The sequence below is a fragment of the Ambystoma mexicanum genome, chromosome 5p, assembly GCF_040938575.1.
Source record: "Ambystoma mexicanum isolate Mex_15411 chromosome 5p, UKY_AmexF1_1, whole genome shotgun sequence".
In the NCBI taxonomy this organism is placed as follows: Eukaryota; Metazoa; Chordata; class Amphibia; order Caudata; family Ambystomatidae; genus Ambystoma; species Ambystoma mexicanum.
Genome location: NC_090930.1, coordinates 174693862 through 174716603, shown reverse-complemented (window position 1 = coordinate 174716603; position 22742 = coordinate 174693862). Strand labels below are relative to the sequence as shown.

At 49.5% G+C, this 22742-nt stretch overlaps 1 protein-coding gene across 1 annotated transcript in view; it reads left to right on the top strand.

Moving 5' to 3' along the window:
* Positions 1 to 22742, top strand: part of MAGT1 (magnesium transporter 1) — a 629140-nt gene that overhangs the window by 234940 nt on the left and 371458 nt on the right. The gene's annotated exons all lie outside the window — the stretch shown is intronic.

The window sequence follows — 22742 nt, the reverse complement described above, 5'->3', positions numbered from 1 at the left end:
TTTCCTTTAAGGTTTTTGCAGGTCTCAATGCTTAAGGGTTGTTAACCTATTACAGAATGAAACCGGTGCCATCTTCACAGTTACTATGAAATGAGTTTGGTATTTTAGCGGAACGTGACCCGATATGTGGTTCTGTGGATACCTAAAAGCCAGAAAGTGGAGAGAAAAAGGGGAAAAGTAAAAAAAAAAGTGGAGAGCCGGATGGTGAAAACAAAAGCATTCTGTCGCAATCCAGAAGCACAGCTGTAAGCTCCACAAAGAACCTCGCTAACCCAGAAAAGTAAGCGCTGCCAGCTCTGCTTTAGTGCACCGAAGCAGAGACCCTGCTGGAGGGGGGGTGCTTCCAATCCAAAGCGGAGCACTGCCAAAAGTGTTAACCCCACCTCTCACAAACCATTGATACTGAGATAAAGGAGATGAGTTTTGCCACTTATTTCAGCCATGGAAATGACTGACACAGAGAGGCTTTCGGAAGCTGAAGAGAAGGACCCAAGGGTAAGTAAGTTGAGCAGGGGTGAGAAAAGCTGAACAAAGCACACATTGTTTTTCTGGCCTGAAAATGTGTGTGAATGGAAAATTTCCGTTCTTGAGAAATAATGGATTTTACGGCATACCAGAGCGTGGCTTTTGAGAAAGGTTTTGAATCATTGAAATAATGATACTCCAAAATAGGCCCAGTCATAGAATAAATGAGTGAGACTGATGAATGTTGAGAGAATTAGCCCTTCATAAAGACTTGAATTGTTGCAGTGCATGGATTCAAAACCAGGTCAAGTCAGTTTCTTTTTTTTTGTGTATTTTGTTTTTTTTCGTCAAATCATAATGACATATACACAGCATGATTGATCCACCAGAATGGCACCACGTGTTAGAAACCTAGAACAAATCGTACAGTTTTATACTACTTAGAATGGTATGTTCAAGGTCCTCCTAGTGCCATCTACGAGCATCTGTGTGGTAGGCCTGTATCCATCTTTGACCACCAGATCACAAACCCTTAGAGGCTACAAATAGACTGCAAACTATTGCACCTGTCAAGGATCATCCAACCACATTTCAATCCCCAGCAGAGATTATACCAAAGGCAAAGGTGCACCAGGAGATTGCGGATAAGTTGAGCGCTGCTCAGTCCATATAGGAACATCTCAGATGTTGCATTGGCTTTATTTGAAGGGCAAAAACAATAGTTGCCTCATCAGGAGAAATCTGGTTTAAGGGTGAGCAGTTTGGATCAACACATAACAAGGGACAGTCAACACAATGCGTCTTTAAAACCATAATATTTATAATAAGTTTTGAACGGGATAACTACAGACATACAGGTAAGTAAACTATCTTTTCAGACTAGTAAAAAACTATACAAATGTGACCACGGAAGTTCCAAAAATGTGTAGATAACTCTGCAAAGCCCAGCTGGATTTATGGTGAGGCTCACAGGTCGCTAGAGTTAAAACAACCCCAAAACCCTCATGTTCTTCTATGGTCCAAAAGAAATTAAGAGCCCAATGTAAACCAATGAAGTAAAGTCTGTACACTGGTCCATATGAACAAGGCGAAGCACAAAAAGTCCTTTTATACAAGCAAGGGAACTCCAGACACAAATTTACCAGGTTGGATTCATCACCCTCTAGGCCAGGAGATTGCTGAAGTGAGTGACGTTGCTAGCTGGGAGTGCTGCGTTTCTGGTGTGCATAGGCTGGGGTCAGCACAGAAGCACTAAAGCTCCAGACCAACGGAACAAAGGCCTTGTGAGTAAGGGGAACACGAGAGGCGTGGCCTGAGCCCATGGAGTAGAGCAGTGTCTGGACGGAGCTCCCGTCATGATCCTGAAGTAGATCCTCTAAACTACCAACATATGGTTATATACCTAAAGCAGAACGCACCTACTGCTGCGAGAAGAGATCCCTGACCCTACAAAGAAACGGCAGCCAAAATCAGACCGGCACGACTGAGGAAATTGCCTTTGTGGAGGTGCCCCAGGGAGTCCAAGATGGCGGCTGCTGCCGTGGCTCGGTGGCGAGAGGGAGGGGGAGCCGTAATTCGAGTGGAGCAGCTCCTGTCTGAAGCAACTAACGACGAGCATCGCAGCGCCCGCTCTAGGGAGAGCTGCTGGGTTTGTGGGGGAGAGCGAAACCCATACTTGGGTTGATCCTACGGAGCTGACCTGCCGTGAGGAAGACTGGCGCCTGCTGCAACATTCTTGACTTTGTGTGTCAATCTGGAAAAATGAATGATAGACGTAACTTGATGGCCGTGGGCCAACCGGTTTATGCACCGAATTGGAGAAATATGAACTGCTATGCTTGACCGACGAGCGGCCATTTTAAAATGTAGTAAGAATCGCCATTTTGCTTGTTAACCATTGCTCATTGCTTTCGGTCTAAAAACTGCTTTGCAGCTTGCAATTCTTGCGAATCCTGCTTACTCTGCTCAACTGTTAACATTGTTGTCTGAATATTAAAGGACAAGGTCGTGGGACTTATAGCCTTGGGAAGAAGCTGCAGGGCATTTAATCACTTCATAGCTGCCAGCCAGTCTCGTACGATGGTAGAATATGTTAGAATAATACAGTTAAAGGCTTAAATTATGCTTCTCTTACGGCCCCCCCTTCGCAAAACCCTTTAGAACGTGTCGGCTTCCAGGACCTGAATAGTACCTCATAGATAGCAAAGCGTGGAATGTGGCTCTACCCCCGTGTACAGATTGCTTCCAAGAACAGAACCACAGTGTTCTAAAAGATGCCTCCGCACTTTCTAAATTGCACATTGTTACTAGAATAGACATCGAAAGCATTATAATCGTCATACTCGTCGGATATGTCCATCGTCATCCCGAGTTCAAAGGAACTTAATACAGAGGGGTGTTGAACATGACTTTGCTGATTGTATGATATGCATTTTGTATATATGCAACTGATGTACGTAATTCGCTCTCTTGCGTCCCTAGAGGTCTAGGAAACTCACGTCGCGGGGCGTGAGATCAGAATTGGCCAATTGATACTATCTTTTGCTTGCAATAAACCCTAGCATTGGGAATTTGAAACCTCGTGTCTGGTGCATCTTTTCGTGTATGGTCATTGCCTTGTTTCCATAGCACGAGGGACCCCTAGGGGCCCCTTTCATGTGGAGTGGGAAGCCTTGTGCTCTGTGGTGGGCAAGAGAGGCCAGTACACTGACTGGTAGCTTGGGAGAAGCGGAGTAAGCGGTGTCGGCTGCAGGACAGATGTTTCAAGCTGGAACAGGAGCTGAGCTGGCAGCGACCATAACTGAAGCTGAGACTTTGCTGAGCCACAGGCTGCGACCACAATGCAGCTGGCCGTGACCCTGGGAGTGACTGGCAACTTACTGGGCAGGGGGAGACACCTCACTAAGGCCGCACGCACTATAAGAACTGAGGTGCGGATATGATGGCGGGGGTGCCCGTGGCGTAATGGACTGCAGATCACCGGCTTCACAGACAAATGGAGGCTAGCCAAGCTGGGAAACCTAGATTAGAAGGCTTAACGCTTACAGCACCGATTGGTGGCCTGAACAAACTACCTAAAGGAATACGAATAACTAGCAAAGCAGCACCGGTCATGATACGTTGCCTCACCTCACCATGCCTGAATAGCTAAGGGAATACACACCACGTTGATCCCTGGACTGAGGGAATGCCCCGACGGGACCGCACAGAAGTCAGAACCTGGGGCGAACACAGAGGCAATCCCTACAGAACAGGCAGAACACAGGTATTCGCCGGGTGGGTGGTGCCGGTAGAAGACGCAAGGCATGTGGCATTCCACACAGTGGGCATTGGGACGCGAGAGGAAGGCACGTTAAAGGGAATGGTGCCCAGAAGAGGTCCAGTCACATAACAAGAAGATCTCGGCCAGTGTACAAAAGGCACAGCGCAACACCATTGTCATTAGTAACAAGCACATAGAGGAACGGTGCTGGGGAACACTTTGAAAGATAAAGGTGAGACATAATACGCTGTAGTGCCAAGGGCAAAATCACCACTACCAAAACAACCCTGGGAGAGGTGGCACACCAGACTGGTGCGAGAGCTATTAGATCAGACGCTCTGAATGTGGACTGCAATACAGGAGCACCGAGAAGAGTGGAGACAAACTTCTGCAACTGAAAAGGCATTGAATAAGTCAAGACGAAGAGAACAGTAGTTCTGGTAAGGGCACGAGACTCACTCTATTCCGTACTGAGCCGGCAGAACTCACTAGAGGCAGGCCACTGACTCCTCACTGGAAGTAGACAAAAATAGTGCAGCATAGCATCTATCTTAGGGAACACCCTGAATCGTCAACTCGGCAGGACCTCAAGCTGAACTACGCATCCTGCTCCCCTAAGCGCAGTTGTAGCTACGCCACACTGTAAACAGCCTGACTACAGGCACAATCGATCCAGCGGAGATCTATCGCTGTTGGTGCACGTCTCCCACACGCCTAGAAGCGCACAGCCAAAGAGCACAGGCAATTGATTGCTATTAGTAACCCACCCAGGGGCTGATGGAGATGGGCATGCCCCCACCTAAATGGAAAAAGGCGGCTACATAATGCATTCCTTCGCTGCCTCCAAACCATGTGAACCTGAGTTGAGCAATGCGGGAACGCAAAGCAACCAGGCGGCCTGGGAAGATGGCAATAAGGAAGGCCAAGTGCTAGATGCTATAGCGGCGATGCAATGCTTTATTGACATGAAAATTGGAGCGTTTAAGTCGGATAGGCAGCTTTTGCGGCAAGACATCCGCAATTTGGCGGAAAGAGTGACTGGCACCGAGGCTGGTCTGAAGGAAACGGAGACTGCAGAGGATTTGAAATTAAGAGTGCAGGATCTTGAGAGGAAAACTAGAGTGCTGGAAGCACGGCTGAGAATGCGGAGGGTAGTGCCCGATGCAATAATGTGTGCCTGCTCGCAGTTCCTGAGGGGATGGAAGGCCCTAACCCTACAGAATTTGTGGAAACCCTATTGCTGCAAGATATTGGTGCCGGCAAACTCTTGAGATTAGTGTTTTGTCCCGATCAAGGCCAGGCTTAGACCGTTGAGTCTTAAATACATGTTGATGTTTCCATCCCTGCTGAAGGTGATATATAAGGGAAGGGCTATCTTCTTGGAAATTCCGGCAGCGGCCAACATGTGGCTGGAGCACAAAAACCTGGCCAGTGGGGAGGAAAATATCAAATGAGTTGCCCCCAGTAAGGTGAATCTCTTGTAATTTGCAGTTTTTGGGTTACTTGGAAAAAGCTTAATGTACACTGTAGACTGATTAAGGGTTTATCGGTCTAACCCACGAGGTGATTCGTGCCGGCCTGTTGCCGACATGACACATCCCGCACACAATGACCCAGATGGGCCGTAGCGGTGTGAGGGCCCCTGAGCACCGCAGGAGTGCAGCGGCAGCTGGGTGCAATTGTTTAGTTATGTTTATTGTTCGAAAAGTTAAATGTACTTCACATGAAACGGAAGATATGGAGGAATGGTCATTCACGAGGAGGAACAATGGACGCCGGAGGGGAGGCGGGAGGAAGGGGCACTTTAGGATGGAGACGGATACAGAGGGCAGATTCCTGACACTGAGATTAAATTGAGCAAACTGAAATGTGCAGAGTAAACTCTTACTTGCCCAATCATGGGATCTCAGCGCATCTTAACATGCTATATGCCAACGTAGCCCCGTATCGGGAATGCTTTTTCATTTGGGAGGTGGGGGGAGGATTTCATTTGTGTTAGGAAGCTAGACCTGGACAGATCTGCCTTGCCAAAGAACTGGGTGGCGGTAGCCTCAGAAGCACTGAACCCGATAGTAGAGATTCTAGACTTAGCTGACGTATGGAGGGAGCTGCACCCCACAGACAGAGGATATTCCTATTACTCTTACGTCCCGTCCCCTTTCCTCATTCTGTATGGGCGTCCCTTCCAAGGCACAGGAGACGGAACCTTTTTCACCAGAAAAAACCTTCTTCCCCTTTAAATTTAGAGGCGCGTGGGGGCATGGCCCAGGGAGCATGCGCTGCCCTGACTCTGCCGCCACACCCCAGTCCCCTTTTACGCGTCGACTGGAATGGGCCGAATTTACCAGCGCTCCTGGGTTTGGCTTCGGCCATGTAATTACATGCGCGGATGATACTTCTTTGTCTTTTTCTGTCTTTTCTATCATTCAGGTATTCGGTCCTCAGGCGTCACGCTCCTCCCCGGCGCATGTCGACTTCTACAGGGTTCAGCAGGTGTCCATCCTGCAACAGGCTCTTCCCAACTTCAGAACCCCACGCCCTCTGCCTATGTTGCCTTGGCCCAGACCACAGTTGTCAATCATGTTCAGCGTGTGACTCGCTGTCCTCGAAGGCACTGAAGAACAGACTAGCCAGGTGGACGGAGTTCTTCCAGAAGTCTCCTCTAGAGGATCTCAAGACCTTCGTGAAGCATCGTCCCAGGTCCAAAGTAGGGACGATATTTTCCAGCGCACCCCGAAAGGGAGACTCCGTTCCAGGGACTCTCCCGCGAGGGAGGGACCGGCCAGGTCCTTCCACCGGCACGTACACCAAGGCTGCTACAGCTACCAGCCTTAGGGTCGAGGGGTCCTCGGATCTCCCGGACACAGTGTCGAGGGACCCCCTTACCGGTGCAATGGCCGAGGGGCTACGCCCTGCCACCGGCAATACATCCGGGGGGGGGGCTACGCCCTAATACCGGCAATACTTCCCAGGGGGCGCCTAAACGCAGCTCTAACGACACCCTGGGTAGAGGGTGTCGGACCCAGCGGGCTGGGCAACACGTGGCAGGCAGCTCGACAAAATGGGATCTGCGCCAGACAGGAGCACCCGTCCGACGCCATTCCACGTATTCGGAGAGGAACGAGTGTCAAGTTGGGACTTTTCGCAACCAGGTACGTGGCCTACAGTCTACCCTTCATATGCGCAGGGTAACTTTCCCATGCGTCCATACGGACTGGGTATGCAGCGGCTCCAGCAGTCCCCCGCTACCCTGTCGGTGCCCCCGCCACCTCTTTGGCCAGTGAGGGGGTGCTCTTCGATAAATTCCTTGGCCTCATGAGGTCTCCTCAGATGGGGGTTATCATCAAGGACGCAGTCAGGGAAGTCCTCCCCGCCATGTTAGCGGCACCACAGACTCCTCCATCGGGCTTACTGACCCAGGTGCAGCCGCCTCCTCTGGCTCCACAGCCAACTCCGCAACCTCTGCCGTCTCCGGCTGCAGTCTCTTTACCCCAGCTTTCGGCGCCATCTACCCCTCCTCCTCCACAAGATCCTCCTGATCTGCAGGACACGGACGAGGAGGAGGATCCGGACATGCCTTCCTCAGCCAGGGCCTTCCATGAATGTCTTGCTGGCCTGGCGGAGGTACCTAGGCCTCCCTCAGCCCGAGGTTGAACAGCCAGCAGAGGGGGGTTCTGGCTGAAGTCCGCACAAGACGCCGCTCTGTCAACACATTGATTCCACTGCAAACTGATGAAGTTTCCCTGGCCACGAAGGGTTGGCTCAAGCCCCACTCAGTCCAGCCAGTCAACCAACGCCTGGACGACAAGTACAGGCAGATGGAGGGGAACACACTCTTGCTCTCGACCCATCCTCAGCCACACTCCTCGGTGATCGCTGCAGGCGTCACTTTACTCCAAGCCTCAGCCTCCTCTGCGGCGCTGCTAGGCCAGGAGGAGAAGATCTTGGAGGCGTACGGCGAGAAGATCTACTCCAACGCCTCCTTAAACCTGCGTCAGGCCAGCAGATGCCGTGCTGGCTGCCGCCAACCAACGGTTTTTGCGGCAAATTGCGGACTTCCTCCCGGAACTCCCCTCCCAATGCCAATCATGCTTTAAGGCGGGGCTAGCAGAGGCCAAGCTCGTGGCGCATGACCTCATGGAATCCACAGTGTTGCATATCGATACCTCGGGCCGGACCATATGCATTGCCACGGACCTCAGGCGCTCAGCCTGGCTCCGGGCGACGAAGTTCAACCCGGACATTCCAGGAGTGCATTTTAGATCTACCGTTCGAGGAGGGGGGGGGGCTCTTCCACTCCTCTACGGATGATGAGCTGAACAAAAAGAACAGCTTACAAACGGCAGGCAAAGTCTTTCACCATTCTTACAAAGTCCACGCCCAATCTTACACCCAATCTCAGCAACGCTCAGAGAAGGGTCATACATATGGAGGGTTCCGCGGCTTCCAGGTACGCAGATCCAGGCTGGTGGACCGCTCGCCATCTCGGAAGCCGGTGCAAACAACAAAAAGGGGGGAGGGGAGGTAGTAAGGGCTTTTTTCAGTCCCCCCTCCTCAGCCTCTGCCTTCAAGGAAAAGAAGGCATGACACGCCACTTCAGGTCCACGTGTCTCCGGTGGGGGGCAGACCCCTGGATCCTATCCGTAGTATCCACGGGGTACCGCCTACCCATCCCATACCAGCCTCTCCTCCCCTCTATTCCCACAGGTTGGGACAGCAACTCTTTTGGCAGAGATCCGGTCGCTCGTAGAGAGCCAGACAGTGGAGGAAGTTCCAGCCTCTCAGCAAGGCTTTGGCTTCTACTCCAGGATTTTCGCCGTTCAGAAGAACCACCAGACGGGCCTGAGAGTTGTGCTGGACCTTTCTACCCTCAACCTCTCCTTACCCCTGCAAAAATTCAAGATGGTTAGGCCAGCTTTTGTAGCGGAGATATTGGACAAGGGAGACTGGATGTGCTCCCTAGACCCGAAGGACGCGTACCTACAAGTCCCGATTTGGCAGCCCCATCGTTTTTTCCTATGGTTCAGGATCATGGGCTAACATTTACAATACAAGGTCCCCCCGTTTGGCCTCAACTCAGGCCCCCAGGGTCATTACCAGACTCATGAACGCGGTAGTGGCCCTCCTTAGAGAGCAGGGCCTCCACATCTACCAATACCCCGACGACTGGCTCGTCAGGACTACATCTCCGGAGGCAGTTCACCACTCCTCCCATGCCCTTATGAGCACACTGCATAACCTGGGCTTCTCGATACACCTCCCGACTGGCCCAGCACATCTTCTGGCGCTGCAGGGGGGCAGGATCATCCACCCCGCGCCAGGGAAACTAGCCCTCACAGCGAGGTACCTGAGCAGGTAACGCTTCGGCACCTTAGTCTCTCAAAGGCCCATCTGGAGATCATTCAGGGCACCAGGAGCAAAGCCACCAGGGCCAAGTACTAGAGCAAATGGACCAGGTTCTGCCTCTGGGCAGACTGCAAGGGAATGGACCCTTTGGCCTGCAATCTGTACGACGCGCGCTCCTTCTCGGTGCACCTCGCTCATTCGGGTGTACAGGTCCGCACCTGACCTACATACCTCGCAGCCATTGGGGCTTACAGGAACTCGGAGGAAGGTATTTTTTTCCTCTTCCAACCCTATCGTCAAACACCTGAGCGTTCACGCAAGGCTCTACCCGCCAGTCAAGAAATCGCACCCAGTGTGCAACCTGAATGTAGTCTTAGGCGCCCTGGCACACAAACCATTCGAGCCAATGGCATCCGTGGACATTAGGCTGGTCACCATCAAGACGGCCTTACTAGTTGGTCTTACCTCAGCTCGCAGAGTTGGCGAGATTCAGGCTCTGGTCGCCTCTGAACCATATACCACCTTTCACAGGGACAAGGTAATCATTCGGACGCACCTGGCGTTTCTGCCCAAATTTCACTTGAACGAGGAAATAGTCCTTCCAACGTTCTTTCCTGATCTCAAGGACGATGCACAGAGAGTGCTGCACTTCCTGGATGTCAGGTGTGCCTTGAAATTCTACTTGGACAGGACCACGGGCTTCTGCAAGTCGGACGCCCTGTTCGTCACTTTCAGCGGCTCGAGGCCAGGCTATCAGGCCTTGAAGGCTTCCATATCCCACTGCATGGTCTCTGCCATCAAAGAAGTGTACGAGGGCCAGCACAAGCCGCTCCCGGCCAACATGCATGCCCACGCAGCCAGGGCCAAGGCAACGACCATCGCATTCCAGCGCCATGACCCTTAGCAAGTCATAAGCAGGTTGGCCACTTGGGCCTCTCCCTTTGCTTTTTTGCAAGCATTACTGTCTGGATGCCGCCTCTAGATCTGATGCGGCTTTCGGACAGGCAGTTCTCAGGAACCTATTTGCTTAAGGAGGGTCTCATCTCCACCCGGTGGCTACATTCAGTTGTAATCGCCCATACAGTATGGAGGAAAGGGGACGAGACGTAAGAGTAATTATAAGTTACTCACCGTAGTGACCAACGTACTCTTAGTCCATAGTCCCCTTTATTTATGACAAATGGAATCGGCCCAATACTTAGGAAGGTCGATTTCGGACCACTCCCCACTACTTAGACTAGAAGATACAAGGACCCAGACCCCCCCACCCCCCATCCTGTAACGGCGTATGCCCACATATGCGCTTACAGACCGGGCATTCAGAGACAAATTAGAAGAATACATAGAAAAGAACGTGGGTAGCCACCAGACCTGGAGTACAGTGTGTGAGACACTGAAAGTAGTGGTAAGGGGAGAGGTAATTGCTAGCGCGGGGGATATCAGGAAGACGTTGAGAACAGAATTGGAGCATTGGGAGGGAGAAATACAGCAGATGGAGACACTAACACCCAGGGAAATGGTGGTTTTTTTCACTTCCCACAAAAAATCTCTAGTTAATGAATCCAATTTCTTAAAGAAATCCGTGGGGACTGCCTGTGGTATTGCCTGGAAGAGATAGAATAAGCGCGGAAGAGTTACCATTTTAATCGTTACCGCCCTGCCTATCCAAGAGATCGGGAGGCTCCTCAGCCTGCAGAAATCCCGTTCGATGTCCTTTAACAAAGGTAGATAATTAGCTCGATACCAGCCTGCCAGAGTCGAAGTAATTCTCACCCCTAGGTGATCCAGGGGACTCCAAAGGAAAGGGGTAGCCCCCCTTAGGATTTCTTGCTCCTCCCTCTTTATAGTCGGGCTCAAGAGTTCCGATTTGTCAAGGTTAATTTTGAGGCCAGAAGCCTCACCGAAAGCCTCCAATTCCCTGCTCGCCCGGATGGACTCCACTGGGGCCGTTAAAGTTAACAGGAGGTTGTCCGCAAATGCTGCGTCTTTTGTTCAACTCCCCCGAATGGAATACCCTTAATCCCTTCCGCCTCCCTAATTGCCTGTAAGAGGGGCTCAAGATATATTGCATAAAGCATAGGGGACAGGGGGCAACCCTGTTTAGTACCCCTGCTCACTCTGAAGGACCTGGACATAGTTCCGTTTACCGCTATTCTTATGCTAGGCGTTTGGTAGTTAGCCTGTACCATACGCAAAAAATTGCCACTAATGCCCACCTTCCGCATCACCTTAAACGGAAAGGACCACTCCACGCGAACAAAAGCCTTTTCTGCATCCAGAGACAGAAGGACCGCGGGACTGTCCGTTCTATGGGACTGTTCCTCCAGATGGGCCTCCCTTCGTATGTTGTCTGCCGCCAGCACCTTCGCGAAGATCTTGGCGTTGATATTAGTCAATGCGATGGGCCTGTAGGACCCTCGCTCCTCCGGATTCCTATTGGGCTTCAAGATAAGAGACAGTCTGGCCTCTTCCATGGAGGGAGTTATTGTCCCTGTGGCCCCAAATGTGTTAAAGAGGGTAGTTAGATGTGGGACCAGAACATTTGCAAATGTTTTATAAAAAGCCGCAGTATAACCATCTGGGCCTGGTGCTTTATTCAGAGGAAGACCCCTGATCACTTTAAATACCTCTCTTACGCTCACCTGTTATCCACCCACAGGGACGCCTCCCAGCTGGGTTACTCGCTGGTATGCTTCTCAGCTTTGCCCTGATGTGGTCTGCGGGGGAAGGTTCTGCCTGAAAATACAGGAGGACTGTGTTTAAGACTGACTGACCGACTGGGGTAAGTATCCTCCCTCCACCCCCATATGATTTCAGTCCCTCTGGCGCCCTCTCCTCACCTTGTGGTAGAATTAGGCGTGCTCTCCGTCCTGTCTCCTTTGCAGGGGCGCGTTGTCTTTCATGGGCGAGTGCGGTCCAGTTACTTCACTGACGCCGGCCCGTTTGATATTGTTCAGGTAGGTCTTATTGCTGTTCTTTAGTTTGGTTGCTATCCTGCATGCCTTTCTTTGTTTAAAATGTCTTTTTTCCTCCCTTAGGTATGCAGAGCTTCAGCGCGGCAAACTGGCTTGGTTGAGCCCCGCTGGTAAATGATGGCGCATTAAGAGCGCTATGATGTGGTAAGTAAGCGCTATGCGCAGCGCTGCAAAGTCTTGCCTTTGCTAACCTGTGTTTTCCTTCCTTGTAGGTCGCGGTGTTCTTCAGCGCAAGTGGAATGTCCGAAGTGGTGCCAGCCGAGAGGCGACCAGCCAGTTAAGCCTTTTGAGCAGTTCGTAATTTGTAAATCACTACTGCTTTCTTTAATGTTGCCTCTATCTTCCTCTTTCAGGTCGTTCTGTCCGGGAGGCGGGCAGATTCGCGGAAGCTGTTCTCAGTAGCTGCGAGTGTTTAAAGATGAAGACTGCCGGTAAGATGCTGCTGCTAATGATGTTCCTTTTGTCTCCTTGCAGGTTCTGCTTCTCCGAGGTTCGAGGGAATAGCTGGACGCCGTGAGCGTCACGTTGCAAGCTGCAAAGTAACGCGAAGTGTGTTGTCTTGCTCGGGTGTGGTTTAAATAGCCCCAACAAAATAGTCCTGGTAAAGTAGTACCTAGGCTACCACACCCAAAACACTAGACTACATAGCTTGGTTCTTATGAACCAAGCTATGTGGATGCCTCCATGTTGGCTGACAATACAATAAAGTAGTTCCCAAGCACGTTGTTTTTCATGGTGTATGAGCCTGGCCCCATGAGGGCTTTTGAAGAGGATGCCAGGCTCTAGAGGCCCGAGTCCTGACTCCACCTGGCCAATGGGTTTGCCAGAGGGGGTTTTGGGTGAGGGTCGTGACAGCACTGCCCCCTAAGGCCCCTCCCATGGTGTTCCTTCTGTCTGGCCCAGGTTTGGTTGGGAAGTTCCGATGGAATTTCCCGATTAGACGTGGTGCATGGATATTCTCACTGGGCTCCCAGGATCTATCTTGTGGTCCAAATCCTTTCCAATCGACGAGATAATATAGCTTGGTCCTAGAGTATTTAGAGTCCAAGTTATCTTTGACTATAAATTCTGGTTCTCCGTCAACAAGTATGGGCTTAGGTGGTGTCCCAATCCGTGTGCCGGGTTGCATTGGTTTCAGGAGGGACACATGGAATACCGGCTGGATGTGTAGATTAGGTGGTAAATCCAGTTTCATGGCTGCTGGGTTGATAATTGCCTTAATGGTATAGGGTCCTCAGAATCTGGGATGAAAGGTCTGTGTTCCCTTGATGGGTACGAATTTAGCGGCGAACCAAATTTTGTCTCCTGCTTGATAATCAGGGGCCTTTTTCCGGTGTTGGTCAGCAAATCGCTTTTGTTTTTCTTTGGCATGAATAAGGTGTTCCTTTGCCCTTTTGAAAGCCTGAGTAATGGTTGTGTGTAGTCTTTACCGCTGGCATTTCCAAGCTGGCTGGAAGGTCTAGTTCAGAGGTACGTGTATGTCTGCCATAAAGGGTATAGAAAGGCATTTGTCCCGTGCTTGAATGCAAAGAATTGTTATATGCATATTCGGATATCCATAGTAGGTCTTTCCAATTCCTTAGTTTGTGGTGCAGCATGCACCGTAAATATTGCTCGAGTGTCTGATTGGTTCTCTCCGTTTGGCCGTCCGTTTGGGGGATGGTGACTGGTAGATAGTAGAACGTCGATCTGCGCCATTGCACAACATTTTTTCCAGAAGTTTGAAACAAACTGGCTGCCTCAATCAGAGACCAGAACCGAAGGGAAGCCATGTAGCTTAACCACGCCCTCCAGGAACACTTTTGCTAAAGTGGTTGCGTCTGGGAGGCCTTTGAGAGGAATAAAATGGGCCATCTTCGAGAATAAGTCCACAACTACAAGGATGGTGTTGAACCCTTGGCTTGGAGGTAGATCAGTGATGAAGTCAAGGGAAAGAGTGTGCCATGGAGCTGGAGGAATGTCCAATGGTTGTAGGAGACAGATGGTTTTTGTTTCTGTGATTTATTTTGTGCGCAGACACCGCAGGACTGAATATACTGAATGATGTCCTTATGCCAGGTAGGCCACCAAAAGTTCTCTTTCACCTTAGCTAGGGTTTTGGCGATCCCAGGATGCCCTTCGATCAGTGAATCATGATAGTTTGAAATAATATGCTGTTGTAATTCCTTCTTGGGTACATATAGGCGATCCCTAAAAAAGGGTAGATGGTCCTTGATGGTGTATTGTTCCCCTTGAGTTTGCCATGCAAGGTAGGCATCAGGATTCAATTGTCCGTTGGATTGCTTTTCGTAGTTCTGCTTGTGTTAAGGCTGTCGTGATACCCAAGAGTTTGTCTTCAGGTATAATAGGTACTGGGTCTGGAGTTGTATATACTATTTCATATATGCCCATGCGAGATAAGGCATCCGCCTTTCCGTTTCTGACTCCTGGTCGAAATGTGATTACATAATCATATTCGGCGAAGAAAAGGGCCCACCGTAATTGGCGCGAGGACTGGACCTTGGCTGTTTTGAGATATTGCAGGTTTCGGTGGTCTGTGATGACTGTAATGCTGTATCTGGCCCCCAGAAGGTAGTGCCTCCAGGCTTTAAAGGCGGATTTGATAGCCAGGAGTTCCTTGTCCGTGATGGCATAATTAATCTCTTGAGGTGAGAACTTTTTCGACCAGAAGGCCACAGGATGTAGCTGGCCGGTTTCCGGGTCTCTCTGTGAAAGGACAGCCCCCATTGCGAGACTGGACGCCTCAGTTTCAGCGACATAAGGGATGTCTGGACGAGGATGTTGCAGGATTGGAGCGGAGGTAAACCTTTGTTTATGTTCCCGAAAGGCTTCTTCTGCTTCTTCGGTCCAAGCAAACTTTTTGTTTTTTCGTAATAGTACTGTGATTGGGTGCACAACCTGAGAGAAGTCTGGGATGAACCAGCGGTAGAAGTTCGCAAAGCCCAGTATGCTTTGTACTCCTTTCAGAGGCGTTGGTGAAGGCCATTTCAGAAAAGCATCTACCTTGTGCACGTCCATTCTGATGCCTCCTGGAGTAAGGATAAAACCAAGAAATTCTACTTCGGTGACGTGAAAAAAGCATTTTTCAAGCTTTGCAAACAAGCGATGTTGACGGAGCTTGGTGAGGACTGAACGAACGTGCCTGACATGATCTTGTTTTGAGGCTGAGTATACTAAGATGTCGTTTATGTACACTAAGGCGCACACATCAATTAACTCCCTTAAGACGTCATTCGTGAAATACTGGAATGCCGCAGGAGCGTTGCATAACCCAAAGGGAATGACTTGATATTCAAACAAGTGGTACTTGATACGGAAGGCGGTTTTCCATTCATCTCCTTTTCTCATTTGGACCAGGTGGTATGCTCCTCAAAGGTCCAATTTGGTATAAATCTGGGCATCTTTAACTTGGTCTAGCATCTCAGGGATAAGTGGCAAGGCTTAGCGGTTCTTCACGGTGATCTGGTTCAATGCGCGGTAGTCAATACAGGTTCTCAAGTCTCCTTCCTTTTTCGGTACGAAGAACAAAGGACTGGCTGCGGGAGACTTCGAAGGACGGGTAACTCCGTTTGCAAGGTACTGGTCTAAATAGGATTTCAAATGAAGGTTTTCTGGTTCTGTGAGAGCGTAGATCCTGCCGCAAGTGATTTGTGCACCAGGAACAAGGTCGATCTGACAGTCATAGGGCCTGTGCGGCGGCAATGTATTGGCTTGGTCCTTTTGGAAAACATCCTGGAAATCATGGTATTCACTTGGCAAGGTATTACTTGCTCCCAGGGTTGATGCTGTCGCTCCGGGAGTCATGGGGATACAGACGTCGGGTTTCTCCTCTTGGTAATGGCAGGCAGGGGAGCAGTCACCGAGGAAGGTTAATTTTCATGCCCGCCAGTCTATCAAAGGGTTGTGAGCAACCAACCATGGCATCCCTAGTATTAGCCTGAACTGAGGTGCCTTGATGGGATCGAATGAAATAGACTCCCGATGCCTGTTCTGGCACAGCCAGTTTTCCCTGGCTGTGCATTGGGTGGGTTACTGGTCCGGAAGCGATTTCTGTCCCATCCACGGTGGTTACCCTGTCCATAGTTGGCTTAGAACACAAAGGAAGCCCCATCTCTGCTGCCAGTTCTTGATCAATATAATTTCCAACTGCTCCGCTATCGATGTATGCTTCAACGGCATGCATTCTTGACGACTGTTGGTGGTTAATTAAGATCACTGGTATTGTAAAGTGCGAGGTCAGAAACTTTCTTCCCACTCGACAAACTGAACTCTACGTTTGTCAAGCTTGGTAGTTTTCCGATTCCTTAGCTTCATCCTTCTCTGTGGCCCGACTGTTCTTCTTGGGGGATTTACTGGACAGTCCTTCAGGAAATGTCCAGTTTCCCACAATACAAAAAAAAGCTGTTGTCTTCTTTTGTCCCGCTCTTGTTTGTTAATGGAGGCCGTATCCCTCCAATCTGCATGGGTTCTACAGCATTTTCAGGTACACAGGGTGTGTTTTCACTTGGTCGAACATACACGGTCCGAGGGTCCGTTTTAGACCGGTCTGCCTTTCGGTCCTGCAACCGGTGGTCTAGCTGCACAATCAGATTTATGAATTCTGCACAGTCTCTGGGTGGATCAACCACCTGGGCTAAGACGTCCTTTAATTCACCTCATGAGCCTCGATGGAATAACGTTGTTGTTTTGTTTTCTGGCCACTTAGCTTCGGCAAACAGTCTGTTGAAGGTAGCAATGTACGTTAACAAGTCCTAATTCCCCTGTCGGAGAGACAAGAGTTCTTTGTCTACTGCTTGTTCCTGGGTATGGCGAGCAAAACGTTTTTCCATTTCTCTCTGGAACCCCCCAAAGTCATGTAATGGAGGATCGTCATGGGTTACCAACGGCACCGACCGATCTGCTGCACTACCACTCAGGTATGATAAGACAAAAACTGCTCGAGTTGGTCGTTGGAAATGCTCCAGGCCTACAAAGGAAATGAAGCGGCACTGATTGATGAATGCCACATACTTCCGTGGGTCGCCTGAGAACCTTTCTGGTGGTGCCAGGGGCACTGTTCCAGGTAACGTGATCTGTACTGGAGTGGGTGGTATGGCAGGGTTTTGCATCGTTGGATTGCTTCCAGGTAGAGGCGTCTGTCCTGCCTGTGATTGCAAGTATTGCCTGCTAATCTCTGGAGTGCGTTCTTTGGTCAGTATTAGGTCTCTCCGGAGGGCATTAGTCTCTTGTCGGGTTGAATGAACCTCAGCACGAAGCTCTCCTAGTAATTTGGCCACTTGGTCCATTTCTGATGTCTCCATGGCGCCCAGGTGGATTTGTTATGGTAGGCTTTGCGTTCTGTCACGCTCACCTGGTATCCACAGGGATGCTGTCATGGGTTTTGACCCATGTTGAATCAATTCGCTGGGTAGATGTGGGGATGAGCTGTCGCCGTCCATTATTCTATCCCAGAACAAACTAAATCAATAGACTGGGTGGATGTGGGGATGAGCTATCGCCGCCCACATTCACGCCAGAATAGGAGAACTGCGCAGTTGGCACAAGACCACTCCAAAGATACAACCTTCTTGTGGGGAATTCATTTTCTTAATCCCAAAAATGGTTGCATTACCAGTACTCACCACTATCAGAAAGCCGTTGTTTTAAAACCACCAGACTTTTTTGTAAAACTGAACAAATGAAACAAAACCAGGCCAAGGAAAGACTTGCTAAGAGGTGGATACAATGTAAAACTATATTCTGAAATGACTTGAAGGAAGTCATTATTTAATGTATAGGTAAAAATTGTCAGTTTGATTTGAATGTAGAAAACTGGGAACAAAAAGTGACATTTAGCTGAAACCTGGCTTAATGAAACTGAATCCTGCCTGACAACTACCCCCGACAGGAGTTGATACTGGATCAACAGCTGTGTTCCCAGGCCTGGCTGCCAGGCCTGGCTGCATCCTGAGGTCACATGGCCCTGTTGATTAGATTAGGGGTGGAGCAGCTGGGGACTACAGGGAGTTGGACAAAGGCCTGTCCTGGACTCCGGCAAATGTTATATTGGGGGCGTCGTAAAAGTGGCTTCCTCTTAGGGGAAACTGGGAGGGGCAGTGCCTCTGCTAGCAGCTGAGCTTGGGGGAAGTGGATAAACCAGTTATTCCACCCTGTGATGTGGGAAGCCACACCCCTTTTTGACCAGGGCATAATTTTAAAAAGATAGATAACTCAAAGTGCGGACTTGTCAGAATTATATAAGTAATATCATTATTTTTGTGATTTTTCTGTGAACATTTTGAGATGCGTTAGGACCCTGTGGTGTATTCTGGGGGGTTGCTAGTGGAAAATAGGGTCTCACTCCGAATGTCTGCATGTTAAAAATCTGACACTTCATCAATTAATGTCCATACTCCTTGCGCACATGTGTGTAAATTTGGGTAAATGTCTGATATTGCAAAACCAGTTAAAAAGCACAAAATGTTGTCATTTTTGAATGCAAGCCCCCAGGAAGATCAGAGGCGGACAAGCATGGACCATAAGGAATATATAATGTGCACATGTAATTTCAACAAATTGTATATCTGGGAAGGATGTATTTGAATCAAATATAGATTTGTGGGCAAACTGACCAGGGGAGGATCCTCTGACCCATAAAACCTACAGCATCACTCTGACTCACATTTCCTTCCCCCAATCATGGGAGAGGGGAGAATTGGGCCAATGACAAGTAGAGAGGGGCAGGCTTAGCTAGGCTCAGGCACACACCCATTTTCAAAACACATAAAAAGAGACTGCTGGGACAGGTAGAGACATTCAAATCCAGTTGCTGCGGAGCGTTTTGCCGGACCACACAACATCCAGAAGATACCAGTTCCAGACTGACTCCAGCTACATACTCCAGAACCTAGAACTTATACTTTAGAACCTAAATCAGAGGCCTAAAACCACAAGCTGAGTTCTCTGCAGCAGGCCTCAAATCATTGCAAGCTACTCACAGCCGGGCGAGCTGCTTGAATCCCTTGCGGAGAACTTTTGCCAGGACCAGTGCAGAGATCCAGGAGCCGTGCAGAGACCGCTGTATCCGGACAGACCAGAGATCCAGAGTGACCCAGACCGCTGTGAGCAGAACCAGAGAGCTGACCCAGATCACTGTGAAGTGCCGAGACCAGAACCGGAGTCCAGTCCAAAACCTGACCAGATCCGTGGCGAGGCCTATTTCAAATTTATATTGTGAGTACCTAGCAGAACTGTGCAGAACCAATCTCTTAGTTTAAATAATCTAATCCAAACTATTTTAACCTAAGTAGAACTGCCTCCTAGAAATGGTATCATCTGTCATTTTTAAAGCTGCACAACTGTCACCTGTCAATTCTGCAGCTGCAAGCTGTCACCTGTCATTTTGAGTTTACTTTAAATCCGAAAAACTACCTTTATTTAATCGTCCGTATCTCTGGAACCGTTTGGGTTCCTCTGAAAGCTTAGAATCTAGGCTTTCCAACAAACCTAGAACCGACTTCCTACTCCCTATACTTTTTCCGCAATCGCGAGACACGCACTCGCGAAATTTACCGCGATTTGCGATTTTGGCTCAATTTCTCCACTTGTCAAGATAGCAGCTCCATTCTTTCTTTTGTTCAAATCCGTTTGCAAACTGGTAATAACTCATAGAGCATTGCTAAAGTGAGCCTGAGCTCATCCCAAGTATCTCTCACTCACCCTGAACCTCCTAAAGGGAATTAAAAGCATTTTCAGCATATTTCTCACTTCATTGCCACCACATTCAAAGCACTTGGGCCTGTGTTTTAAAACTCATACCGGTTTTCTCTAAGCTTGCTGGGGTGGGAATTGAATTTCGTATTGTATTTGATTGCATTCCTGAGAACTGTGTGCTCCTCTTTCCATCTACTTCCATGTCTTACATTGCATAGGGGAGGGGGGCGAATTGCCAGAGAAAAAGTGATTATATTATCTTTTGCTAAAATCATCTCAAGTATTTCTGTACTGCATTTTATTCCTCATTGCTTTTCCCTTGAAATCATAAAAGTATTTTTGCTACTTGATCCATCCTATACTAACTCCTCATTGATTATAAAGAAGTGTGCTAGTGTCAGATTACCCATTGTTGATTAACATTATATTTATAAGGGCGATATCGATTGTTAATTTATTATAAAAGCGTGGTATCTATATTTTGTCTTATTTCTCAAACCTTTTAAACTTGCAAAACAGAACTACTTCTTGGCTCAGTGGGGTCAGGGGGATTCTAAGAGAGGGCTGTTATATAGGGGTAGTCATCCAGAACTCATGAACTGGACATAAAGATATATCAATAAGGGTTTCCATTCAGTATCCCAGACTAGGCATTGACTTGGCTGTAGTGTTGAATTGAATCTTCTTACAATGCCACCCAGCTGGGTTACTCGCTGGTATGCTTCTCAGCTTTGGCCTGATGTGGTCTGCAGGGAAGGTTCTGCCTGAAAATACAGGAGGACTGTGTTCAAGACTGACCGACTGGGTTAAGTATCCTCCCTCCTCACCCTTATGATCTCAGTCCCTCTGGCGCTCTCTCCTCAACTTGTGGTAGAATTGGCCGTGCTCTCCGTCCTGCCTTCTTTGCAGCGGCGGGTTGTCTTTCATGGGCGAGTGCGGTCCAGTTACTTCAATGACGCCGGCCCGTTTGATATTGTTCAGGTAGGTTTTATTGCTGTTCTTTAGTTTTGTTGCTATCCTGCATGCCTTTCTTTGTTTAAAATGTCTTTTTTTTCCTCCCTTAGGTATGCGGAGCTTCAGCACGGCGAATTGGCTTGGTGGAGCCCCGCTGGTAAATGATGGCGAATTAAGAGCGCTACGATGCGGTAAGTAAGCGCTATGCGCAGTGCTGCGAGGTCTTGCCTTTGCTAACTGTGTTTTCCTTCGTTGTAGGTCGCGGTGTTCTTCAGCGCGAGTGGAATGTCCGGAGTGGTGACAGCCGAGAGGCGACCAGCCAGGTAAGCCTTTTGAGCAGTTCGTAATTTGTAATTTGTCTCTACTGCTTTCTTTAATGTTGCCTCTATCTTCCTCTTTCAGGTCGTTCTGTCCGGGAGGCGTACAGATTCGAGGAAGCTGTTCTCAGTAGCTGCAAGTGTTTAATGGTGAAATGCTGCTGCTAATGATCCTTTTGTCTCCTTGCAGGGTCTGCTTCTCCGAGGTTCAAGGGAATAGCTAGACACGGTGAGCGTCACGTTGCAAGCTGCAAAGTAACACGAAGCGTGTTGTCTTGCTCGGTTTAAATAGCCCCAACAAAATAGTCCAGGTGAAGTAGTCCCTATGCTACCACACCCTAAACACTAGACCGCATAGCTTGGTTCTTTGGAACCAAGCTATGTGGATGCCTCCATGTTGGCTGACAATACAATAAAGTAGTTCCCAAGCACATTGTTTTTCATGGTGTATGAGCCTGGTGCCATAGACGCCAGGACTGGCCACATGAGGGCTTTTGAAGAGGATGCCAGGCTCTAGAGGCCCGAGTCCTGACTCCACCTGGCCAATGGGTTTGCCAGAGGGGGTTTTGGGCGAGGGTCGTGACAACCTCCTCCTCCCTGATCTCCCCGTTCAACCCCTCTGCAGCCTCCTTCCCAAGCCGTTACAGCTCAACCTTGTCTAGGAACTCTTCCTGCAAACTATCCAGAGGGGTCTGCGACGTATACAGAGTTTCGTAGAAAGACACTAAGGCCTCTCGTATTCCCCCCGCGTCTGTCACTCTCCTCCCCGATCTTGTCTTTAAGACCGTGATCGCGTTTTTGGATTTCGCTCCCCTTAGTAACCGCGAGGAGAGTAACTGCTTTATTTGCTTTTGCATAGAAATGCTGGCAGACCCTCAAAAGAGCCCCCTCAGCCTTCTTGGTTCTAAATATATCCAACTGACCCAATGCTCTGCGATATTCCCTCATAGGGAGCCTAGACGTGGTCACTCCCACCTTCCGCCTCGCCGATTCAACTTCCTCTTCCAGTCGAGCCTCCAGCGCTTTCAATTGCCTCTCCCTGTGAGTTGCTGCCACTAGTAGTCCCCCCCCCCCCCCCAAGCGTGGCCTTAAAAGCGCCCCATCTTCTCTTGTGTCCCCCCTTTGGTTGATGAGGAAAAAATTCCTAATCTTCTTTCATCTCCTGTCTGACTATCGGGTCCCTAAGTAGATGACTTGGGTACCCCCACGTCCAGACCCCTCTCCTGGGCCCTAGGACCATCGTCATAGACACCACCTTATGATCCGCTATGCCAATAGGAACCGTCACCACCTCTCGTACCCGGCCCATCAAGCCAGAGGATACCCAGATGTAGTCGATTCTGGATTAGGATCCGTGCACCCCCTGACTGGAAGGTGTAACCTTCTTCCTCCCCCTTAATCTCCTGCCACACGTCCCTCAGCCCTGCTCCGCGAATCCTGTCTATTAAATCCGCAGACATCACAGCCCCCCCTCCCTTATCAGGGTACCCTGACCGGTCCCAATCTTTTTTCCAGGCTATGTTGAGGTCACCTAGTAAGATGATTTGGCCCCAGGCTTTGTCCTCTAGTTTTCTCAGGACTTGCTCAGAAAGTGCTCTTGGCCCGTATTAGGTGCATAGACTACTGCTACAGTATAAGGGTTGCCCTGGTGTAACCCTATAGCTATGATGTACCTGCCCTCCTTGTCCCGTATAATCTCAGAGATCCTGAGGCCCACTGAGGTTTTGATGG